The sequence below is a fragment of the Stigmatopora nigra genome, chromosome 5 (genome assembly GCF_051989575.1).
Source record: "Stigmatopora nigra isolate UIUO_SnigA chromosome 5, RoL_Snig_1.1, whole genome shotgun sequence".
NCBI lineage: Eukaryota > Metazoa > Chordata > Actinopteri > Syngnathiformes > Syngnathidae > Stigmatopora > Stigmatopora nigra.
In genome coordinates this window covers 15,208,201-15,230,000 of record NC_135512.1, presented here as the reverse complement: position 1 = coordinate 15,230,000, position 21,800 = coordinate 15,208,201, and the positions used below count along the sequence as shown (strand labels likewise).

Below are 21,800 nucleotides of genomic sequence, written 5' to 3'. Positions count from 1 at the left end.
ATATATATATATATATATATATATATATATATATATATATATATATATATATATATATATATATATATATATATATATATATATATATATATATATATATATATATATATATATATATATATATATATATATATATATATATATATATATATGTGTGTGTGTGTATATATGTGTATATATGTGCGTGTAATAATGTGCGTATATATATGTGCGTATATATATATGTGCGTATATATGTGCATATGTATGTGCGTATATATGTGCGTATATATATTTGCGTATATATATGTGCGTATATATATGTGCGTATATATATGTGCGTATATATGTGCGTATATATATGTGTGTATATATGTGTGTGTATATATGTGTGTATATATGTGTGTGCATATATATGTGCGTGACACTTCACTGCAATCATAAAAACAAAACCATTATCAACTAAACTAAAGAAAAGTGACAGTCATTTTCAAAATAAAATTTTAAAGTAATTTCCCCCGTAATATCGACCTAGAAAGCCATTATTATTTCCCAATATAAAGCGTTCAGTAGGTCAGCAGCTGAACCCTAACAAAATTAGCTCATTGCCATGATGTTGTTTTAAAAGAAACATTTACAAACAACTTAAGTAAGTGATTCCGAATGAATATGCCAATCTGACTGCTTCTTTGACCGCTTCTCTCCCTTCTCCAATTGTTCTTTTTGTGCCAATATACTTGCCAGATAGCTTTTGGACTGTTTGGTTGGCTGAGTGATTTAAAAGATGAGGTTCTTACATATGTTTGAAACAATGAAGCAGGCTGTGACAAAGTTTTCACAGTTGGACTTCATGATTTCACATCTGCAGAAGTTACATATGATCAAAACCAAACGGCATATAAAGTGCACTGGCTGGGAATCGTACCCAGGCCTCTTGCATGGTAAGCAAGAATTTTACCACTGAACCACCAATGCCTGGTAGTCATATTAATTAATTGGTCAAACTTCTTTGAAATTTCAAAGATGACCTTCCTGAAGCTATATGAAACAATGGAGCAGGCACTGACAAACTTTTTAAAGAAGATTTTGAACATTTAAAATTTGTAGAAGTAACAGGTGATCAACATACTATGGGTGAACACAGTGCATTGGCTGGGAATTAGATCCTGGCCTCTCGCATGGCAAGCAGGTTCCACCACCGAAATACCAATGCCTGTCAGTTGATAATGAGAACTGGTAAAAATTCCTTAACTATTTAAAAGATGAGGTTCTTACATACATTTGAAACAATGAAGCAGGCTGTGACAAACTTTTCACAGTTGGACATCATGATTTCACATCTGTAGAAGTTACATATGATTTAAACTAATGAGCATATACAGTGCACTGGCTGAAAATCGGACCCAGGCCTTTTGCATGGCAAGCAAGAATTCTACCACTGAACCACCAATGGCTGGTTCTCACTTCAGCTAATTGGTCAAACTTCTTTGAAATTTCAAAGATGATCTTCCTAAAGCTAAATGAAACAATGGAGCAGGCACTGACAAACTTTTTGAAGAAGATTTTGAACATTTAAAACTGTAGAAGTAACAGGTGATCAATGTACTATGGGTGAACACAGTGCATTGGCTGGGATTTGGACCCTGGCCTCTCGCATGGCAAGCAGGTTCCACCACCGAAATACCAACATACTATGGGTGAACACAGTGCATTGGATGGGAATTAGACCCTGGCCTCTCGCATGGCATGTAGGTTCCACCACCGAAATACCAATGCCTGTCAATTGATAATGAGAACTGGTAAAAATTCCTTAACTATTTAAAAGATGAGGTTCTTACATATATTTGAAACAATGAAGCAGGCTGTAACAAACTTTTCACAGTTGGACATCATGATTTCACATCTGTAGAAGTTACATATGATCAAAACTAATGAGAACATACAGTGCACTGGATGGGAATCGGACCCAGGCCTCTTGCATGGCAAGCAAGAATTCTACCACTGAACCACCAATGCCTGGTAGTCACATTAGCTAATTGGTCATACTTCTTTGAAATTTCAAAGATGACCTTCCTGAAGCTATATGAAACAATGGAGCAGGCACTGATAAACTTTTTGAAGAAGATTTTGAACATTTAAAATTTGTAGAAGTAACAGGTGATCAATGTACTATGGGTGAACACAGTGCATTGGCTGGAATTTGGACCCTGGCCTCTCGCATGGCAAGCAGGTTCCACCACCGAAATACCAATGCCTGTCAATTTATAATGAGAACTGGTAAAAATTCCTTAACTATTTAAAAGGTGAGGTTCTTACATATGTTTGAAATAATCATACCTGTCAACTGGTACGTTCTCGCCGTAATTGGTACAACTGAAAGCCCATTTTTATATTGGTACGCTGTACACATGAAAATGGTACGCTAAACGGTGATTTTGAGAATCGTTCCCGGAAACGCATGTCTGCCAAGTGATATATGTACCGGCGCCTCTGATTGGCTAAAAAAAAAAGATCATGATAAACATTTCGTTTTGTAACACTTTCACCATGTGATTTCCGTTTCCTGTTCCCTTGTTTATGTTTACTTTCATTTTGTTGTTCGTGATTTTTTACAAAAAAGTAAAGTGGTAAGATTTTCCATGTATTTATACATATATGTAAGGGCGAAAACAAAATTTGGTAAGATCACAAATGGTTCGAGGTTGACAGGTATGAATAATGAAGCAGGCTGTGACAAACTTTTCATTGTTGCACATCATGATTTCACATCTGTCGAAATTACATATGATCAAATTTAATGAGCATATACAGTGCACTGGCTAGGATTCAGACTCAGGCCTCTTGCATGGCAAGCAAGAATTCTACCACTGAACCACCAATGCCTGGCTGTCACTTTAGCTAATTGGTCAAACTGCTTTGAAATTTCAAAGATGACCTTCCTGAAGCTATATGAAACAATGGAGCAGGCACTGACAAACTTTTTAAAGAAGATTTTGAACATTTAAAATTTGTAGAAGTAACAGGTGATCAATGTACTATGGGTGAACACAGTGCATTGGCTGGGAATTAGATCCTGGCCTCTCGCATGGCATGTAGGTTCCACCACCAAAATACCAATATCTGTTAAATTATAATGAGAACTGGTAAAAATTCCTTAACTATTTAAAAGATGAGGTTCTTACATATATTTGAAATAATGAAGCAGGCTGTGACAAACTTTTCACAGTTGGACATCATGATTTCACATCTGTAGATGTTACATATGATCAAAACTAATGAGCATATACAGTGCACTGGCTAGGATTCGGACTCAGGCCTATTGCATGGCAAGCAAGAATTCTACCACTGAACCACCAATGCCTGGTAGACACAATTGCTAATTGGTCAAACTTCTTTGAAATTTCAAAGATGATCTTCCTAAAGCTATATGAAACAATGCAGTAGGCACTGACAAACTTTTTTGAAGAAGATTTTGAACATTTAAAATTTGTAGAAGTAACAGGTGATCAATGTACTATGGGTGAACACAGTGCATTGGCTGGGAATTTGACTCTGGCCTCTCGCATGGCAAGCAGGTTCCACCACCGAAATACCAATGCCTGTCAATTTATAATGAGAACTGGTAAAAATTCCTTAACTATTTAAAAGATGAGGTTCTTACATATATTTGAAGTAATGAAGCAGGCTGTGACAAACTTTTCACAGTTGGACTTCATGATTTCACATCTGCAGAAGTTACATATGATCAAAACCAAACAGGATATACAGTGCACTGGCTGGGAATCGAATCCAGGCCTCTTGCATGGCAAGCAAGAATTCTACCACTGAACCACCAATGCCTGGTAGTAACATTAGCTAATTGGTCAAACTTCTTTGAAATTTCAAAGATGACCTTCCTGAAGCTATATGAAACAATGGAGCAGGCACTGATAAACTTTTTGAAGAAGATTTTGAACATTTAAAATTTGTAGAAGTAACAGGTGATCAATGTACTATGGGTGAACACAGTGCATTGGCTGGGATTTGGACCCTGGCCTCTCGCATGGCAAGCAGGTTCCACCACCGAAATACCAATGCCTGTCAATTTATAATGAGAACTGGTAAAAATTCCTTAACTATTTAAAAGGTGAGGTTCTTACATATATTTGAAATAATGAAGCAGGCTGTGACAAACTTTTCACTGTTGCACATCATGATTTCACATCTGTCTAAATTACATATGATCAAATTTAATGAGCATATACAGTGCACTGGCTAGGATTCAGACTCAGGCCTCTTGCATGGCAAGCAAGAATTCTACCACTGAACCACCAATGCCTGGCTGTCACTTTAGCTAATTGGTCAAACTGCTTTGAAATTTCAAAGATGACCTTCCTGAAGCTATATGAAACAATGGAGCAGGCACTGACAAACTTTTTAAAGAAGATTTTGAACATTTAAAATTTGTAGAAGTAACAGGTGATCAATGTACTATGGGTGAACACAGTGCATTGGCTGGGAATTAGACCCTGGCCTCTCGCATGGCAAGCAGGTTCCACCACCGAAATACCAATGCCTGTCAATTTATAATGAGAACTGGTAAAAATTCCTTAACTATTTAAAAGGTGAGGTTCTTACATATATTTGAAATAATGAAGCAGGCTGTGACAAACTTTTCACTGTTGCACATCATGATTTCACATCTGTCGAAATTACATATGATCAAATTTAATGAGCATATACAGTGCACTGGCTAGGATTCAGACTCAGGCCTCTTGCATGGCAAGCAAGAATTCTACCACTGAACCACCAATGCCTGGCTGTCACTTTAGCTAATTGGTCAAACTGCTTTGAAATTTCAAAGATGACCTTCCTGAAGCTATATGAAACAATGGAGCAGGCACTGACAAACTTTTTAAAGAAGATTTTGAACATTTAAAATTTGTAGAAGTAACAGGTGATCAATGTACTATGGGTGAACACAGTGCATTGGCTGGGAATTAGATCCTGGCCTCTCGCATGGCATGTAGGTTCCACCACCAAAATACCAATATCTGTTAAATTATAATGAGAACTGGTAAAAATTCCTTAACTATTTAAAAGATGAGGTTCTTACATATATTTGAAATAATGAAGCAGGCTGTGACAAACTTTTCACAGTTGGACATCATGATTTCACATCTGTAGATGTTACATATGATCAAAACTAATGAGCATATACAGTGCACTGGCTAAGATTCGGACTCAGGCCTATTGCATGGCAAGCAAGAATTCTACCACTGAACCACCAATGCCTGGTAGACACAACTGCTAATTGGTCAAACTTCTTTGAAATTTCAAAGATGATCTTCCTAAAGCTATATGAAACAATGCAGTAGGCACTGACAAACTTTTTGAAGAAGATTTTGAACATTTAAAATTTGTAGAAGTAACAGGTGATCAATGTACTATGGGTGAACACAGTGCATTGGCTGGGAATTTGACCCTGGCCTCTCGCATGGCAAGCAGGTTCCACCACCGAAATACCAATGCCTGTCAATTTATAATGAGAACTGGTAAAAATTCCTTAACTATTTAAAAGATGAGGTTCTTACATATATTTGAAATAACGAAGCAGGCTGTGACAAACTTTTCACAGTTGGATTTCATGGTTTCACATCTGCAGAAATTACATATGATCAAAACTAATGGGCATATACAGTGCACTGGCTGGGAATCGGACCCAGGCCTCTTGCATGGCAAGCAAGAATTCTACCACTGAACCACCAATGCCTGTTAGTCACATAAGTTAATTGGTCAAACTTCTTTGAAATTTCAAAGATGATCTTCCTGAAGCTACATGAAACAATGGAGCAGGCACTGACAAACTTTTTGAAGAATATTTTGAACATTTAAAATTTGTAGAAGTAACAGGTGATCAATGTACTATGGGTGAACACAGTGCATTGGCTGGGAATTAGACCCTGGCCTCTCGCATGGCAAGCAGGTTCCACCACTGAAATACCAATGCCTGTCAATTTATAATGAGAACTGGTAAAAATTCCTTAACTATTTAAAAGATGAGGTTCTTACATATATTTGAAGTAATGAAGCAGGCTGTGACAAACTTTTCACAGTTGGACTTCATGATTTCACATCTGCAGAAGTTACATATGATCAAAACCAAACAGGATATACAGTGCACTGGCTGGGAATCGGATTCAGGCCTCTTGCATGGCAAGCAAGAATTTTACCACTGAACCACCAATGCCTGGTAGTCACAATACCTAATTGGTCAAACTTCTTTGAAATTTCAAAGATGTCCTTCCTGAAGCTATATGAAACAATGGAGCAGGCACTGATAAAGTTTTTGAAGAAGATTTTGAACATTTAAAATTTGTAGAAGTAACAGGTGATCAACATACTATGGGTGAACACAGTGCATTGGCTGGGAATTAGACCCTGGCCTCTCGCATGGCATGTAGGTTCCACCACCGAAATACCAATATCTGTTAAATTATAATGAGAACTGGTAAAAATTCCTTAACTATTTAAAAGATGAGGTTTCTTACATATATTTGAAATAATGAAGCAGGCTGTGACAAACTTTTCACAGTTGGACATCATGGTTTCACATCTGTAGATGTTACATATGATCAAAACTAATGAGCATATACAGTGCACTGGCTAGGATTCAGACTCAGGCCTCTTGCATGGCAAGCAAGAATTCTACCACTGAACCACCAATGCCTGGTAGTCACATTAGCTAATTGGTCAAACTTCTTTGAAATTTCAAAGATGATCTTCCTAAAGCTACATGAAACAATGGAGCAGGTACTGACAAAATTTTTGAAGAAGATTTTGAACATTTAAAATTTGTAGAAGTAACAGGTGATCAATGTTCTATGGGTGAACACAGTGCATTGGCTGGGATTTGGACCCTGGCCTCTCGCATGGCAAGCAGGTTCCACCACCGAAATACCAATGCCTGTCAATTTATAATGAGAACTGGTAAAAAATCCTTAACTATTTAAAAGATGAGGTTCTTACATATATTTGAAATAACGAAGCAGGCTGTGACACATTTTTCACAGTTGGACTTCATGATTACACATCTGCAGAAGTAACATATGATCAAAACTAATGGGCATATAAAGTGCACTGGCTGGGAATCGGACCAAGGCCTATGCATGGCAAGCAAGAATTCTACCACTGAACCACCAATGCCTGGTAGTCACATTAGTTAATTGGTCAAACTTCTTTGAAATTTCAAAGATGATCTTCCTAAAGCTATATGAAACAATGGAGTAGGCACTGACAAACTTTTGAAAGAAGATTTTGAACATTTAAAATTTGTAGAAGTAACAGGTGATCAATGTACTATGGGTTAACACAGTGCATTAGCTGGGATTTAGACCCTGGCCACTCGCATGGCAAGCAGGTTCCACCACCGAAATACCAATGCCTGTCAATTGATAATGAGAACTGGTAAAAAATCCTGAACTATTTAAAAGATGAGGTTCTTACATATATTTGAAATAATGAAGCAGGCTGTGACAAACTTTTCACAGTTGGATTTCATGATTTCACATCTGCAGAAATTACATATTTTCAAAACTAATGGGCATATACAGTGCACTGGCTGGTAATCGGACCCAGGCCTCTTGCATGGCAAGCAAGAATTCTACCACTGAACCACCAATGCCTGGTAGTCACATCAGCTAATTGGTCAAACTTCTTTGAAATTTCAAAGATGATCTTCCTAAAGCTACATGAAACAATGGAGGAGGCACTGACAAACTTTTTGAAGAATATTTTGAACATTTAAAATTTGTAGAAGTAACAGGTGATCAATGTACTATGGGTGAACACAGTGCATTGGCTGGGATTTAGACCGTGGCCTCTCGCATGGCAAGCAGGTTCCACCACTGAAATACCAATGCCTGTCAATTTATAATGAGAACTGGTAAAAATTCCTTAACTATTTAAAAGATGAGGTTCTTACATATATTTGAAATAATGAAGCAGGCTGTGACAAACTTTTCACAGTTGGACTTCATGATTTCACATCTGCAGAAGTTACATATGATCAAAACCAAACAGGATATACAGTGCACTGGCTGGGAATCGGACCCAGGCCTCTTACATGGCAAGCAAGAATTCTATCACTGAACCATCAATGCCTGGTAGTCGCATTAGCTAATTGGTCAAACTTCTTTGAAATTTCAAAGATGACCTTCCTGAAGCTATATGAAACAATGGAGCAGGCACTGATAAACTTTTTGAAGAAGATTTTGAACATTTAAAATTTGTAGAAGTAACAGGTGATCAACATACTATGGGTGAACACAGTGCATTGGCTGGGAATTAGACCCTGGCCTCTCGCATGGCATGTAGGTTCCACCACCGAAATGCCAATATCTGTTAATTTATAATGAGAACTGGTAAAAATTCCTTAACTATTTAAAAGATGAGGTTCTTACATATATTTGAAATAATGAAGCAGGCTGTGACAAACTTTTCATAGTTGGACTTCATGATTTCACATCTGCAGAAGTTACATATGATCAAAACCAAACAGGATATACAGTGCACTGGCTGGGAATCGGACCCAGGCCTCTTGCATGGCAAGCAAGAATTCTACCACTGAACCACCAATGCCTGGTAGTCACATCAGCTAATTGGTCAAACATCTTTGAAATTTCATAGATGACCTTCCTGAAGCTATATGAAACAATGGAGCAGGCACTGATAAACTTTTTGAAGAAGATTTTGAACATTTAAAATTTGTAGAAGTAACAGGTGATCAATGTACTATGGGTGAACACAGTGCATTGGCTGGGAATTAGATCCTGGCCTCTCGCATGGCATGTAGGTTCCACCACCAAAATACCAATATCTGTTAAATTATAATGAGAACTGGTAAAAATTCCTTAACTATTTAAAAGATGAGGTTCTTACATATATTTGAAATAATGAAGCAGGCTGTGACAAACTTTTCACAGTTGGACATCATGATTTCACATCTGTAGATGTTACATATGATCAAAACTAATGAGCATATACAGTGCACTGGCTAAGATTCGGACTCAGGCCTCTTGCATGGCAAGCAAGAATTCTACCACTGAACCACCAATGCCTGGTAGACACATTCGCTAATTGGTCAAACTTCTTTGAAATTTCAAAGATGATCTTCCTAAAGCTATATGAAACAATGCAGTAGGCACTGACAAACTTTTTGAAGAAGATTTTGAACATTTAAAATTTGTAGAAGTAACAGGTGATCAATGTACTATGGGTTAACACAGTGCATTGGCTGGGATTTAGACCCTGGCCTCTCGCATGGCATGTAGGTTCCACCACCGAAATACCAATGCCTGTCAATTGATAATGAGAACTGGTAAAAATTCCTTAACTATTTAAAAGATGAGGTTCTTACATATATTTGAAATAATGAAGCAGGCTGCGACAAACCTTTCACAGTTGGATTTCATGATTTCACATCTGCAGAATCTACATATGATCAAAACTAATGGGCATATACAGTGCACCAGCTAGGAATCGGACCCAGTCCTCTTGCATGGCAAGCAAGAATTCTACCACTGAACTACCAATGCCCGGTAATCACATGAGCTAATTGGTCAAATTTCTTGGAAATTTCAAAGATGATCTTCCTAAAGCCATATGAAACAATGGAGCAGGCACTGACAAACTTTTTGAAGATTTTGAACATTTAAAATTTGTAGAAGTAACAGGTGATCAATGTACTATGGGTGAACACAGTGCATTGGCTGGGAATTTGACCCTGGCCTCTCGCATGGCAAGCAGGTTCCACCACCGAAATACCAATGCCTGTCAATTTATAATGAGAACTGGTAAAAATTCCTTAACTATTTAAAAGATGAGGTTCTTACATATATTTGAAATAACGAAGCAGGCTGTGACAAACTTTTCACAGTGGGATTTCATGGTTTCACATCTGCAGAAATTACATATGATTAAAACTAATGGGCATATACAGTGCACTGGCTGGGAATCGGACCCAGGCCTCTTGCATGGCAAGCAAGAATTCTACCACTGAACCACCAATGCCTGTTAGTCACATTAGTTAATTGGTCAAACTTCTTTGAAATTTCAAAGATGATCTTCCTGAAGCTACATGAAACAATGGAGCAGGCACTGACAAACTTTTTGAAGAATATTTTGAACATTTAAAATTTGTAGAAGTAACAGGTGATCAATGTACTATGGGTGAACACAGTGCATTGGCTGGGAATTAGACCCTGGCCTCTCGCATGGCAAGCAGGTTCCACCACTGGAATACCAATGCCTGTCAATTTATAATGAGAACTGGTAAAAATTCCTTAACTATTTAAAAGATGAGGTTCTTACATATATTTGAAATAATGAAGCAGGCTGTGACAAACCTTTCACAGTTGGATTTCATGATTTCACATCTGCAGAAGTTACATATGATCAAAACCAAACAGGATATACAGTGCACTGGCTGGGAATCGGACCCAGGCCTCTTGCATGGCAAGCAAGAATTCTACCACTGAACCACCAATGCCTGGTAGTCACATTACCTAATTGGTCAAACTTCTTTGAAATTTCAAAGATGACCTTCCTGAAGCTATATTAAAACAATGGAGCAGGCACTGATAAAGTTTTTGAAGAAGATTTTGAACATTTAAAATTTGTAGAAGTAACAGGTGATCAACATACTATGGGTGAACACAGTGCATTGGCTGGGAATTAGACCCTGGCCTCTCGCATGGCATGTAGGTTCCACCACTGAAATACCAATATCTGTTAAATTATAATGAGAACTGGTAAAAATTCCTTAACTATTTAAAAGATGAGGTTCTTACATATATTTGAAATAATGAAGCAGGCTGTGACAAACTTTTCACAGTTGGACAACATGATTTCACATCTGTAGATGTTACATATGATCAAAACTAATGAGCATATAAAGTGCACTGGCTGGGAATCAGACCAAGGCCTCTCGCATGGCAAGCAGGTTCCACCACCGAAATACCAATGCCTGTCAATTGATAATGAGAACTGGTAAAAATTCCTGAACTATTTAAAAGATGAGGTTCTTACATATATTTGAAATAATGAAGCAGGTTGTGACAAACTTTTCACAGTTGGATTTCATGATTTCACATCTGCAGAATCTACATATGATCAAAACTAATGGGCATATACAGTGCACTGGCTGGGAATCGGACCCAGGCCTCTTGCATGGCAAGCAAGAATCCTACCACTGAACTACCAATGCCTGGTAAACACATTAGCTAATTGGTCAAATTTCTTGGAAATTTCAAAGATGATCTTCCTAAAGCTATATGAAACAATGGAGCAGGCACTGACAAACTTTTTGAAGAAGATTTTGAACATTTAAAATGTGTAGAAGTAACAGGTGATCAATGTACTATGGGTGAACACAGTGCATTGGCTGGGAATTAGACCCTGGCCTCTCGCATGGCATGTAGGTTCCACCACCGAAATACCAATATCTGTTAAATTATAATGAGAACTGGTAAAAATTCCTTAACTATTTAAAAGATGAGGTTCTTACATATATTTGAAATAACGAAGCAGGCTGTGACAAATTTTTCACAGTTGGACTTCATGATTACACATCTGCAGAAGTAACATATGATCAAAACTAATGGGCATATAAAGTGCACTGGCTGGGAATCGGACCAAGGCCTATGCATGGCAAGCAAGAATTTAACCACTGAACCACCAATGCCTGATAGTCACATTAGCTAATTGGTCAAACTTCTTTGAAATTTCAAAGATGATCTTCCTAAAGCTATATGAAACAATGCAGTAGGCACTGACAAACTTTTTGAAGAAGATTTTGAACATTTAAAATTTGTAGAAGTAACAGGTGATCAATGTACTATGGGTTAATACAGTGCATTGGCTGGGATTTAGACCCTGGCCTCTCGCATGGCATGTAGGTTCCACCACCGAAATACCAATGCCTGTCAATTGATAATGAGAACTGGTAAAAATTCCTTAACTATTTAAAAGATGAGGTTCTTACATATATTTGAAATAATGAAGCAGGCTGTGACAAACTTTTCACAGTTGGATTTCATGATTTCACATCTGCAGAATCTACATATGATCAAAACTAATGGGCACATACAGTGCACTGGCTGGAAATCGGACCCAGGCCTCTTGCATGGCAAGCAAGAATTCTACCACTGAACCACCAATGCCTGGTAGTCATACTAGCTAATTCGTCAAACTTCTTTGAAATTTCAAAGATGATCTTCCTAAAGCTATATGAAACAATGCAGTAGGCACTGACAAACTTTTTGAAGAAGATTTTGAACATTTAAAATTTGTAGAAGTAACAGGTGATCAATGTACTATGGGTTAACACAGTGCATTGGCTGGGATTAAGACCCTGGCCTCTCGCATAGCATGTAGGTTCCACCACCGAAATACCAATGCCTGTCAATTTATAATGAGAACTGGTAAAAATTCCTTAACTATTTAAAAGATGAGGTTCTTACATATATTTGAAATAATGAAGCAGGCTATGACAAACTTTTCACAGTTGGACTTCATGATTTCACATCTGCAGAAGTTACATATGATCAAAACCAAACAGGATATACAGTGCACTGGCTGGGAATCGGACCCAGGCCTCTTGCATGGCAAGCAAGAATTCTACCACTGAACCACCAATGCCTGGTAGTCACAGTAGCTAATTGGTCAAACTTCTTTGAAATTTCTAAGATGATCTTCCTGAAGCTATATGAAACAATGCAGTAGGCACTGACAAACTTTTTGAAGAAGATTTTGAACATTTAAAATTTGTAGAAGTAACAGGTGATCAATGTACTATGGGTTAATACAGTGCATTGGCTGGGATTTAGACCCTGGCCTCTCGCATGGCATGTAGGTTCCACCACCGAAATACCAATGCCTGTCAATTGATAATGAGAACTGGTAAAAATTCCTTAACTATTTAAAAGATGAGGTTCTTACATATATTTGAAATAATGAAGCAGGCTGTGACAAACTTTTCACAGTTGAATTTCATGATTTCACATCTGCAGAATCTACATATGATCAAAACTAATGGGCATATACAGTGCACTGGCTGGGAATCGAACCCAGGCCTCTTGCATGGCAAGCAAGAATTCTACCACTGAACTACCAATGCCTGGTAATTCCATTAGCTAATTGGTCAAATTTCTTGGAAATTTCAAAGATGATCTTCCTAAAGCTATATGAAACAAGCAAGAATTCTACCACTGAACCACCAATGCCTGGTAGTCACATTGGCTAATTTGTCAAACTTCTTTGAAATTTCAAAGATGATCTTCCTAAAGCTATATGAAACAATGCAGTAGGCACTGACAAACTTTTTGAAGAAGATTTTGAACACTTAAAATTTGTAGAAGTAACAGGTGATCAATGTACTATGGGTGAACACAGAGCATTGGCTGGGATTTGGACCCTGGCCTCTCGCATGGCAAGCAGGTTCCACCACCGAAATACCAATGCCTGTCAATTTATAATGAGAGCTGGTAAAAATTCCTTAACTATTTAAAAGATGAGGTTCTTACATATATTTGAAATAACGAAGCAGGCTGTGACAAATTTTTCACAGTTGGACTTCATGATTACACATCTGCAGAAGTAACATATGATCAAAACTAATGGGCATATAGTGCACTGGCTGGGAATCGAACCCAGGCCTCTTGCATGGCAAGCAAGAATTCTACCACTGAACCACCAATGCCTGGTGGTCACACTAGCTAATTCGTCAAACTTCTTTGAAATTTCAAAGATGATCTTCCTAAAGCTATATGAAACAATGCAGTAGGCACTGACAAAAGCTAATTGGTCAAACTTCTTTGAAATTTCAAAGATGATCTTCCTGAAGCTATATGAAACAATGCAGTAGGCACTGACAAACTTTTTGAAGAAGATTTTGAACATTTAAAATTTGTAGAAGTAACAGGTGATCAATGTACTATGGGTTAATACAGTGCATTGGCTGGGATTTAGACCCTGGCCTCTCGCATGGCATGTAGGTTCCACCACCGAAATACCAATGCCTGTCAATTGATAATGAGAACTGGTAAAAATTCCTTAACTATTTAAAAGATGAGGTTCTTACATATATTTGAAATAATGAAGCAGGCTGTGACAAACTTTTCACAGTTGAATTTCATGATTTCACATCTGCAGAATCTACATATGATCAAAACTAATGGGCATATACAGTGCACTGGCTGGGAATCGGACCCAGGCCTCTTGCATGGCAAGCAAGAATTCTACCACTGAACTACCAATGCCTGGTAATTCCATTAGCTAATTGGTCAAATTTCTTGGAAATTTCAAAGATGATCTTCCTAAAGCTATATGAAACAAGCAAGAATTCTACCACTGAACCACCAATGCCTGGTAGTCACATTGGCTAATTTGTCAAACTTCTTTGAAATTTCAAAGATGATCTTCCTAAAGCTATATGAAACAATGCAGTAGGCACTGACAAACTTTTTGAAGAAGATTTTGAACACTTAAAATTTGTAGAAGTAACAGGTGATCAATGTACTATGGGTGAACACAGAGCATTGGCTGGGATTTGGACCCTGGCCTCTCGCATGGCAAGCAGGTTCCACCACCGAAATACCAATGCCTGTCAATTTATAATGAGAGCTGGTAAAAATTCCTTAACTATTTAAAAGATGAGGTTCTTACATATATTTGAAATAACGAAGCAGGCTGTGACAAATTTTTCACAGTTGGACTTCATGATTACACATCTGCAGAAGTAACATATGATCAAAACTAATGGGCATATAGTGCACTGGCTGGGAATCGAACCCAGGCCTCTTGCATGGCAAGCAAGAATTCTACCACTGAACCACCAATGCCTGGTGGTCACACTAGCTAATTCGTCAAACTTCTTTGAAATTTCAAAGATGATCTTCCTAAAGCTATATGAAACAATGCAGTAGGCACTGACAAAAGCTAATTGGTCAAACTTCTTTGAAATTTCAAAGATGATCTTCCTGAAGCTATATGAAACAATGCAGTAGGCACTGACAAACTTTTTGAAGAAGATTTTGAACATTTAAAATTTGTAGAAGTAACAGGTGATCAATGTACTATGGGTTAATACAGTGCATTGGCTGGGATTTAGACCCTGGCCTCTCGCATGGCATGTAGGTTCCACCACCGAAATACCAATGCCTGTCAATTGATAATGAGAACTGGTAAAAATTCCTTAACTATTTAAAAGATGAGGTTCTTACATATATTTGAAATAATGAAGCAGGCTGTGACAAACTTTTCACAGTTGAATTTCATGATTTCACATCTGCAGAATCTACATATGATCAAAACTAATGGGCATATACAGTGCACTGGCTGGGAATCGGACCCAGGCCTCTTGCATGGCAAGCAAGAATTCTACCACTGAACTACCAATGCCTGGTAAGTCCATTAGCTCATTGGTCAAATTTCTTGGAAATTTCAAAGATGATCTTCCTAAAGCTATATGAAACAAGCAAGAATTCTACCACTGAACCACCAATGCCTGGTAGTCACATTGGCTAATTTGTCAAACTTCTTTGAAATTTCAAAGATGATCTTCCTAAAGCTATATGAAACAATGCAGTAGGCACTGACAAACTTTTTGAAGAAGATTTTGAACATTTAAAATTTGTAGAAGTAACAGGTGATCAATGTACTATGGGTTAACACAGTGCATTGGCTGGGATTTAGACCCTGGCCTCTCGCATGGCATGTAGGTTCCACCACCGAAATACCAATGCCTGTCAATTGATAATGAGAACTGGTAAAAATTCCTTAACTATTTAAAAGATGAGGTTCTTACATATATTTGAAATAATGAAGCAGGCTGTGACAAACTTTTCACAGTTGGACTTCATGATTTCACATCTGCAGAAGTTACATATGATCAAAACCAAACAGGATATACAGTGCACTGGCTGGGAATCGGACCCAGGCTTCTTACATGGCAAGCAAGAATTCTATCACTGAACCATCAATGCCTGGTAGTCGCATTAGCTAATTGGTCAAACTTCTTTGAAATTTCAAAGATGACCTTCCTGAAGCCATATGAAACAATGGAGCAGGCACTGATAAACTTTTTGAAGAAGATTTTGAACATTTAAAATTTGTAGAAGTAACAGGTGATCAACATACTATGGGTGAACACAGTGCATTGGCTGGGAATTAGACCCTGGCCTCTCGCATGGCATGTAGGTTCCACCACCGAAATACCAATATCTGTTAATTTATAATGAGAACTGGTAAAAATTCCTTAACTATTTAAAAGATGAGGTTCTTACATATATTTGAAATAATGAAGCAGGCTGTGACAAACTTTTCACAGTTGGACTTCATGATTTCACATCTGCAGAAGTTACATATGATCAAAACCAAACAGGATATACAGTGCACTGGTTGGGAATCGGACCCAGGCCTCTTGCATGGCAAGCAAGAATTCTACCACTGAACCACCAATGCCTGGTAGTCACATTAGCTAATTGGTCAAACATCTTTGAAATTTCATAGATGACCTTCCTGAAGCTATATGAAACAATGGAGCAGGCACTGATAAACTTTTTGAAGAAGATTTTGAACATTTAAAATTTGTAGAAGTAACAGGTGATCAACATACTATGGGTGAACACAGTGCATTGGCTGGGAATTAGACCCAGGCCTCTCGCATGGCATGTAGGTTCCACCACCGAAACACCAATATCTGTTAAATTATAATGAGAACTGGTAAAAATTCCTTAACTATTTAAAAGATGAGGTTCTTACATATATTTGAAATAATGAAGCAGGCTGTGACAAACTTTTCACAGTTGGACTTCATGATTTCACATCTGCAGAAGTTACATATGATCAAAACCAAACAGGATATACAGTGCACTGGCTGGGAATCGGACCCGGGCCTCTTGCATGGCAAGCAAGAGTTCTACCACTGAACCACCAATGGCTGGTAGCCACTTAAGCTAATTGGTCAAACTTCTTTAAAATTTCAAAGATGACCTTCCTGAAGCTATATGAAACAATGGAGCAGGCACTGATAAACTTTTTGAAGAAGATTTTGAACATTTAAAATTTGTAGAAGTAACAGGTGATCAACATACTATGGGTGAACACAGTGCATTGGCTGGGATTTGGACCCTGGCCTCTCGCATGGCAAGCAGGTTCCACCACCGAAATACCAATGCCTGTCAATTTATAATGAGAGCTGGTAAAAATTCCTTAACTATTTAAAAGATGAGGTTCTTACATATATTTGAAATAACGAAGCAGGCTGTGACAAATTTTTTACAGTTGGATTTCATGATTACACATCTGCAAAATCTACATATGATCAAAAGTAATGGGCGCATACAGTGCACTGGCTGGGTTCGGACCCAGGCCTCTTGCATGGCAAGCAAGAATTCTACCACTGAACTACCAATGCCTGGTAATCACATTAGCTAATTCGTCAAATTTCTTGGAAATTTCAAAGATGATCTTCCTAAAGCTATATGAAACAATGGAGCAGGCACTGACAAACTTTTTGAAGAAGATTTTGAACATTTAAAATTTGTAGAAGTAACAGGTGATCAATGTACTATGGGTGAACACAGTGCATTAGCTGGGAATTAGACCCTGGCCTCTCGCATGGCAAGCAGGTTCCACCATTGAAATACCAATGCCTGTCAATTTATAATGAGAACTGGTAAAAATTCCTTAACTATTTAAAAGATGAGGTTCTTACATATTTTTGAAATAATGAAGCAGGCTGTGACAAACTTTTCACAGTTGGACTTCATGATTTCACATCTGCAGAAGTTACATATGATCAAAACCAAACAGGATATACAGTGCACTGGCTGGGAATCGGACCCAGGCCTCTTGCATGGCAAGCAAGAATTCTACCACTGAACCACCAATGCCTGGTAGTCGCATTAGCTAATTGGTCAAACTTCTTTGAAATTTCAAAGATGACCTTCCTGAAGCTATATGAAACAATGGAGCAGGCACTGATAAACTTTTTGAAGAAGATTTTGAACATTTAAAATTTGTAGAAGTAACAGGTGATCAACATACTATGGGTGAACACAGTGCATTGGCTGGGAATTAGACCCTGGCCTCTCGCATGGCATGTAGGTTCCACCACCGAAATACCAATATCTGTTAAATTATAATGAGAACTGGTAAAAATTCCTTAACTATTTAAAAGATGAGGTTCTTACATATATTTGAAATAACGAAGCAGGCTGTGACAAATTTTTCACAGTTGGACTTCATGATTACACATCTGCAGAAGTAACATATGATCAAAACTAATGGGCATATAAAGTGCACTGGCTGGGAATCGGACCGAGGCCTATGCATGGCAAGCAAGAATTTTACCACTGAACCACCAATGACTGGTAGTCACATTAGCTAATTGGTCAAACTTCTTTGAAATTTCAAAGATGATCTTCCTAAAGCTATATGAAACAATGGAGTAGGCACTGACAAACTTTTGAAAGGAGATTTTGAACATTTAAAATTTGTAGAAGTAACAGGTGATCAATGTACTATGGGTTAACACAGTGCATTGGCTGGGATTTAGACCCTGGCCTCTCGCATGGCAAGCAGGTTCCACCACCGAAATACCAATGCCTGTCAATTGATAATGAGAACTGGTAAAAAATCCTGAACTATTTAAAAGATGAGGTTCTTACATATATTTGAAATAATGAAGCAGGCTGTGACAAACTTTTCACAGTTGGATTTCATGATTTCACATCTGCAGAAATTACATATGATCAAAACTAATGGGCATAAACAGTGCACTGGCTGGGAATTAGACCCAGGCCTCATGCATGGCAAGAAAGAATTCTACCACTGAACCACCAATGCCTGGTAGTCACACTAGCTAATTTGTCAAACTTCTTTGAAATTTCAAAGATGATCTTCCTAAAGCTATATGAAACAATGCAGTAGGCACTGACAAACTTTTTGAAGAAGATTTTGAACATTTAAAATTTGTAGAAGTAACAGGTGATCAATGTACTATGGGTTAATACAGTGCATTGGCTGGGATTTAGACCCTGGCCTCTCGCATGGCATGTAGGTTCCACCACCGAAATACCAATGCCTGTCAATTGATAATGAGAACTGGTAAAAATTCCTTAACTATTTAAAAGATGAGGTTCTTACATATATTTGAAATAATGAAGCAGGCTGTGACAAACTTTTCACAGTTGGATTTCATGATTTCACATCTGCAGAATCTACATATGATCAAAACTAATGGGCATATACAGTGCACTGGCTGGGAATCGGACCCAGGCCTCTTGCATGGCAAGCAAGAATTCTACCACTGAACTACCAATGCCTGGTAATTCCATTAGCTAATTGGTCAAATTTCTTGGAAATTTCAAAGATGATCTTCCTAAAGCTATATGAAACAAGCAAGAATTCTACCACTGAACCACCAATGCCTGGTAGTCACATTGGCTAATTTGTCAAACTTCTTTGAAATTTCAAAGATGATCTTCCTAAAGCTATATGAAACAATGCAGTAGGCACTGACAAACTTTTTGAAGAAGATTTTGAACATTTAAAATTTGTAGAAGTAACAGGTGATCAATGTACTATGGGTTAACACAGTGCATTGGCTGGGATTTAGACCCTGGCCTCTCGCATGGCATGTAGGTTCCACCACCGAAATACCAATGCCTGTCAATTGATAATGAGAACTGGTAAAAATTCCTTAACTATTTAAAAGATGAGGTTCTTACATATATTTGAAATAATGAAGCAGGCTGTGACAAACTTTTCACAGTTGGATTTCATGATTTCACATCTGCAGAATCTACATATGATCAAAACTAATGGGCGCATACAGTGCACTGGCTGGGGAACGAACCCAGGCCTCTTGCATGGCAAGCAAGAATTCTACCACTGAACCACCAATGCCTGGTAGTCACATTGGCTAATTTGTCAAACTTCTTTGAAATTTCAAAGATGATCTTCCTAAAGCTATATGAAACAATGCAGTAGGCACTGACAAACTTTTTGAAGAAGATTTTGAACATTTAAAATTTGTAGAAGTAACAGGTGATCAATGTACTATGGGTTAACACAGTGCATTGGCTGGGATTTAGACCCTGGCCTCTCGCCTGGCATGTAGGTTCCACCACCGAAATACCAATGCCTGTCAATTGATAATGAGAACTGGTAAAAATTCCTTAACTATTTAAAAGATGAGGTTCTTACATATATTTGAAATAATGAAGCAGGCTGTGACAAACTTTTCACAGTTGGATTTCATGATTTCACATCTGCAGAATCTACATATGATCAAAACTAATGGGCGCATACAGTGCACTGGCTGGGAATCGGGCCCAGGCCTCTTGCATGGCAAGCAAGAATTCTACCACTGAACTACCAATGCCTGGTAATCACAATAGCTAATTGGTCAAATTTCTTGGAAATTTCAAAGATGATCTTCCTAAAGCTATATGAAACAATGGAGCAGGCACTGACAAACTTTTTGAAGAAGATTTTGAACATTTAAAATTTGTAGAAGTAACAGGTGATCAATGTACTATGGGTGAACACAGTGCATTAGCTGGGAATTAGACCCTGGCTTCTCGCATGGCAAGCAGGTTCCACCATTGAAATACCAATGCCTGTCAATTTATAATGAGAACTGGTTAAAATTCCTTAACTATTTAAAAGATGAGGTTCTTACATATATTTGAAATAATAAAGCAGGCTGTGACAAACTTTTCACAGTTGGACTTCATGATTTCACATCTACAGAAGTTACATATGATCAAAACTAAACAGGATATACAGTGCACGGGCTGGGAATCGGACCCAGGCCTCTTGCATGGCAAGCAAGAATTCTACCACTGAACTACCAATGCCTGGTAATCACATTAGCTAATTGGTCAAATTTCTTGGAAATTTCAAAGATGATCTTCCTAAAGCTATATGAAACAATGGAGCAGGCACTGACAAACTTTTTGAAGAAGATTTTGAACATTTAAAATTTGTAGAAGTAACAGGTGATCAATGTACTATGGGTGAACACAGTGCATTGGCTGGGATTCGGACCCTGGCCTCTCGCATGGCAAGCAGGTTCCACCACCGAAATACCAATGCCTGTCAATTTATAATGAGATCTGGTAAAAATTCCTTAACTATTTAAAAGATGAGGTTCTTACATATATTTGAAATAACGAAGCAGGCTGTGACAAATTTTTCACAGTTGGACTTCATGATTTCACATCTGCAGAAGTTACATATGATCAAAACCAAACAGGATATACAGTGCACTGGCTGGGAATCGAACCCAGGCCTCTTGCATGGCAAGCAAGAATTCTACCACTGAACCACCAATGCCTGGTAGTCACACTAGCTAATTCGTCAAATTTCTTTGAAATTTCAAAGATGATCTTCCTAAAGCTATATGAAACAATGCAGTAGGCACTGACAAACTTTTTGAAGAAGATTTTGAACATTTAAAATTTGTAGAAGTAACAGGTGATCAATGTACTATGGGTTAACACAGTGCATTGGCTGGGATTTAGACCCTGGCCTCTCGCATGGCATGTAGGTTCCACCACCGAAATACCAATGCCTGTCAATTGATAATGAGAACTGGTAAAAAATTCCTTAACTATTTAAAAGATGAGGTTCTTACATATATTTGAAATAATGAAGCAGGCTGTGACAAACTTTTCACAGTTGGATTTCATGATTTCACATCTGCAGAATCTACATATGATCAAAACTAATGGGCACATACAGTGCACTGGCTGGGAATCGGGCCCAGGCCT

The 21,800-nt window shown here is 37.9% G+C and overlaps 17 non-coding genes across 17 annotated transcripts; all 17 read right to left on the bottom strand.

Moving 5' to 3' along the window:
- Positions 1 to 883: 883 nt before the first annotated feature.
- trnag-acc (transfer RNA glycine (anticodon ACC)) lies at positions 884 to 954 on the bottom strand. Its single transcript has one exon. It is a non-coding gene; the product is annotated as a tRNA-Gly (tRNA).
- A 2,793-nt stretch (positions 955 to 3,747) lies between these two features.
- On the bottom strand, positions 3,748 to 3,818 carry trnag-gcc (transfer RNA glycine (anticodon GCC)). Its single transcript has one exon. It is a non-coding gene; the product is annotated as a tRNA-Gly (tRNA).
- A 1,841-nt stretch (positions 3,819 to 5,659) lies between these two features.
- Positions 5,660 to 5,730, bottom strand: trnag-gcc (transfer RNA glycine (anticodon GCC)). The gene has a single exon. It is a non-coding gene; the product is annotated as a tRNA-Gly (tRNA).
- A 2,797-nt stretch (positions 5,731 to 8,527) lies between these two features.
- Positions 8,528 to 8,598, bottom strand: trnag-gcc (transfer RNA glycine (anticodon GCC)). Its single transcript has one exon. It is a non-coding gene; the product is annotated as a tRNA-Gly (tRNA).
- A 1,360-nt stretch (positions 8,599 to 9,958) lies between these two features.
- On the bottom strand, positions 9,959 to 10,029 carry trnag-gcc (transfer RNA glycine (anticodon GCC)). Its single transcript has one exon. It is a non-coding gene; the product is annotated as a tRNA-Gly (tRNA).
- Positions 10,030 to 10,436: 407 nt separating this feature from the next.
- Positions 10,437 to 10,507, bottom strand: trnag-gcc (transfer RNA glycine (anticodon GCC)). Its single transcript has one exon. It is a non-coding gene; the product is annotated as a tRNA-Gly (tRNA).
- A 646-nt stretch (positions 10,508 to 11,153) lies between these two features.
- trnag-gcc (transfer RNA glycine (anticodon GCC)) lies at positions 11,154 to 11,224 on the bottom strand. The gene has a single exon. It is a non-coding gene; the product is annotated as a tRNA-Gly (tRNA).
- A 1,362-nt stretch (positions 11,225 to 12,586) lies between these two features.
- trnag-gcc (transfer RNA glycine (anticodon GCC)) lies at positions 12,587 to 12,657 on the bottom strand. Its single transcript has one exon. It is a non-coding gene; the product is annotated as a tRNA-Gly (tRNA).
- Positions 12,658 to 13,064: 407 nt separating this feature from the next.
- trnag-gcc (transfer RNA glycine (anticodon GCC)) lies at positions 13,065 to 13,135 on the bottom strand. The gene has a single exon. It is a non-coding gene; the product is annotated as a tRNA-Gly (tRNA).
- Positions 13,136 to 13,646: 511 nt separating this feature from the next.
- On the bottom strand, positions 13,647 to 13,717 carry trnag-gcc (transfer RNA glycine (anticodon GCC)). The gene has a single exon. It is a non-coding gene; the product is annotated as a tRNA-Gly (tRNA).
- A 488-nt stretch (positions 13,718 to 14,205) lies between these two features.
- Positions 14,206 to 14,276, bottom strand: trnag-gcc (transfer RNA glycine (anticodon GCC)). The gene has a single exon. It is a non-coding gene; the product is annotated as a tRNA-Gly (tRNA).
- A 511-nt stretch (positions 14,277 to 14,787) lies between these two features.
- trnag-gcc (transfer RNA glycine (anticodon GCC)) lies at positions 14,788 to 14,858 on the bottom strand. The gene has a single exon. It is a non-coding gene; the product is annotated as a tRNA-Gly (tRNA).
- A 488-nt stretch (positions 14,859 to 15,346) lies between these two features.
- trnag-gcc (transfer RNA glycine (anticodon GCC)) lies at positions 15,347 to 15,417 on the bottom strand. The gene has a single exon. It is a non-coding gene; the product is annotated as a tRNA-Gly (tRNA).
- A 2,424-nt stretch (positions 15,418 to 17,841) lies between these two features.
- trnag-gcc (transfer RNA glycine (anticodon GCC)) lies at positions 17,842 to 17,912 on the bottom strand. Its single transcript has one exon. It is a non-coding gene; the product is annotated as a tRNA-Gly (tRNA).
- A 1,362-nt stretch (positions 17,913 to 19,274) lies between these two features.
- Positions 19,275 to 19,345, bottom strand: trnag-gcc (transfer RNA glycine (anticodon GCC)). The gene has a single exon. It is a non-coding gene; the product is annotated as a tRNA-Gly (tRNA).
- Positions 19,346 to 19,858: 513 nt separating this feature from the next.
- Positions 19,859 to 19,929, bottom strand: trnag-gcc (transfer RNA glycine (anticodon GCC)). The gene has a single exon. It is a non-coding gene; the product is annotated as a tRNA-Gly (tRNA).
- Positions 19,930 to 21,292: 1,363 nt separating this feature from the next.
- trnag-gcc (transfer RNA glycine (anticodon GCC)) lies at positions 21,293 to 21,363 on the bottom strand. Its single transcript has one exon. It is a non-coding gene; the product is annotated as a tRNA-Gly (tRNA).
- Between the last annotated feature and the right edge of the window lie 437 nt (positions 21,364 to 21,800).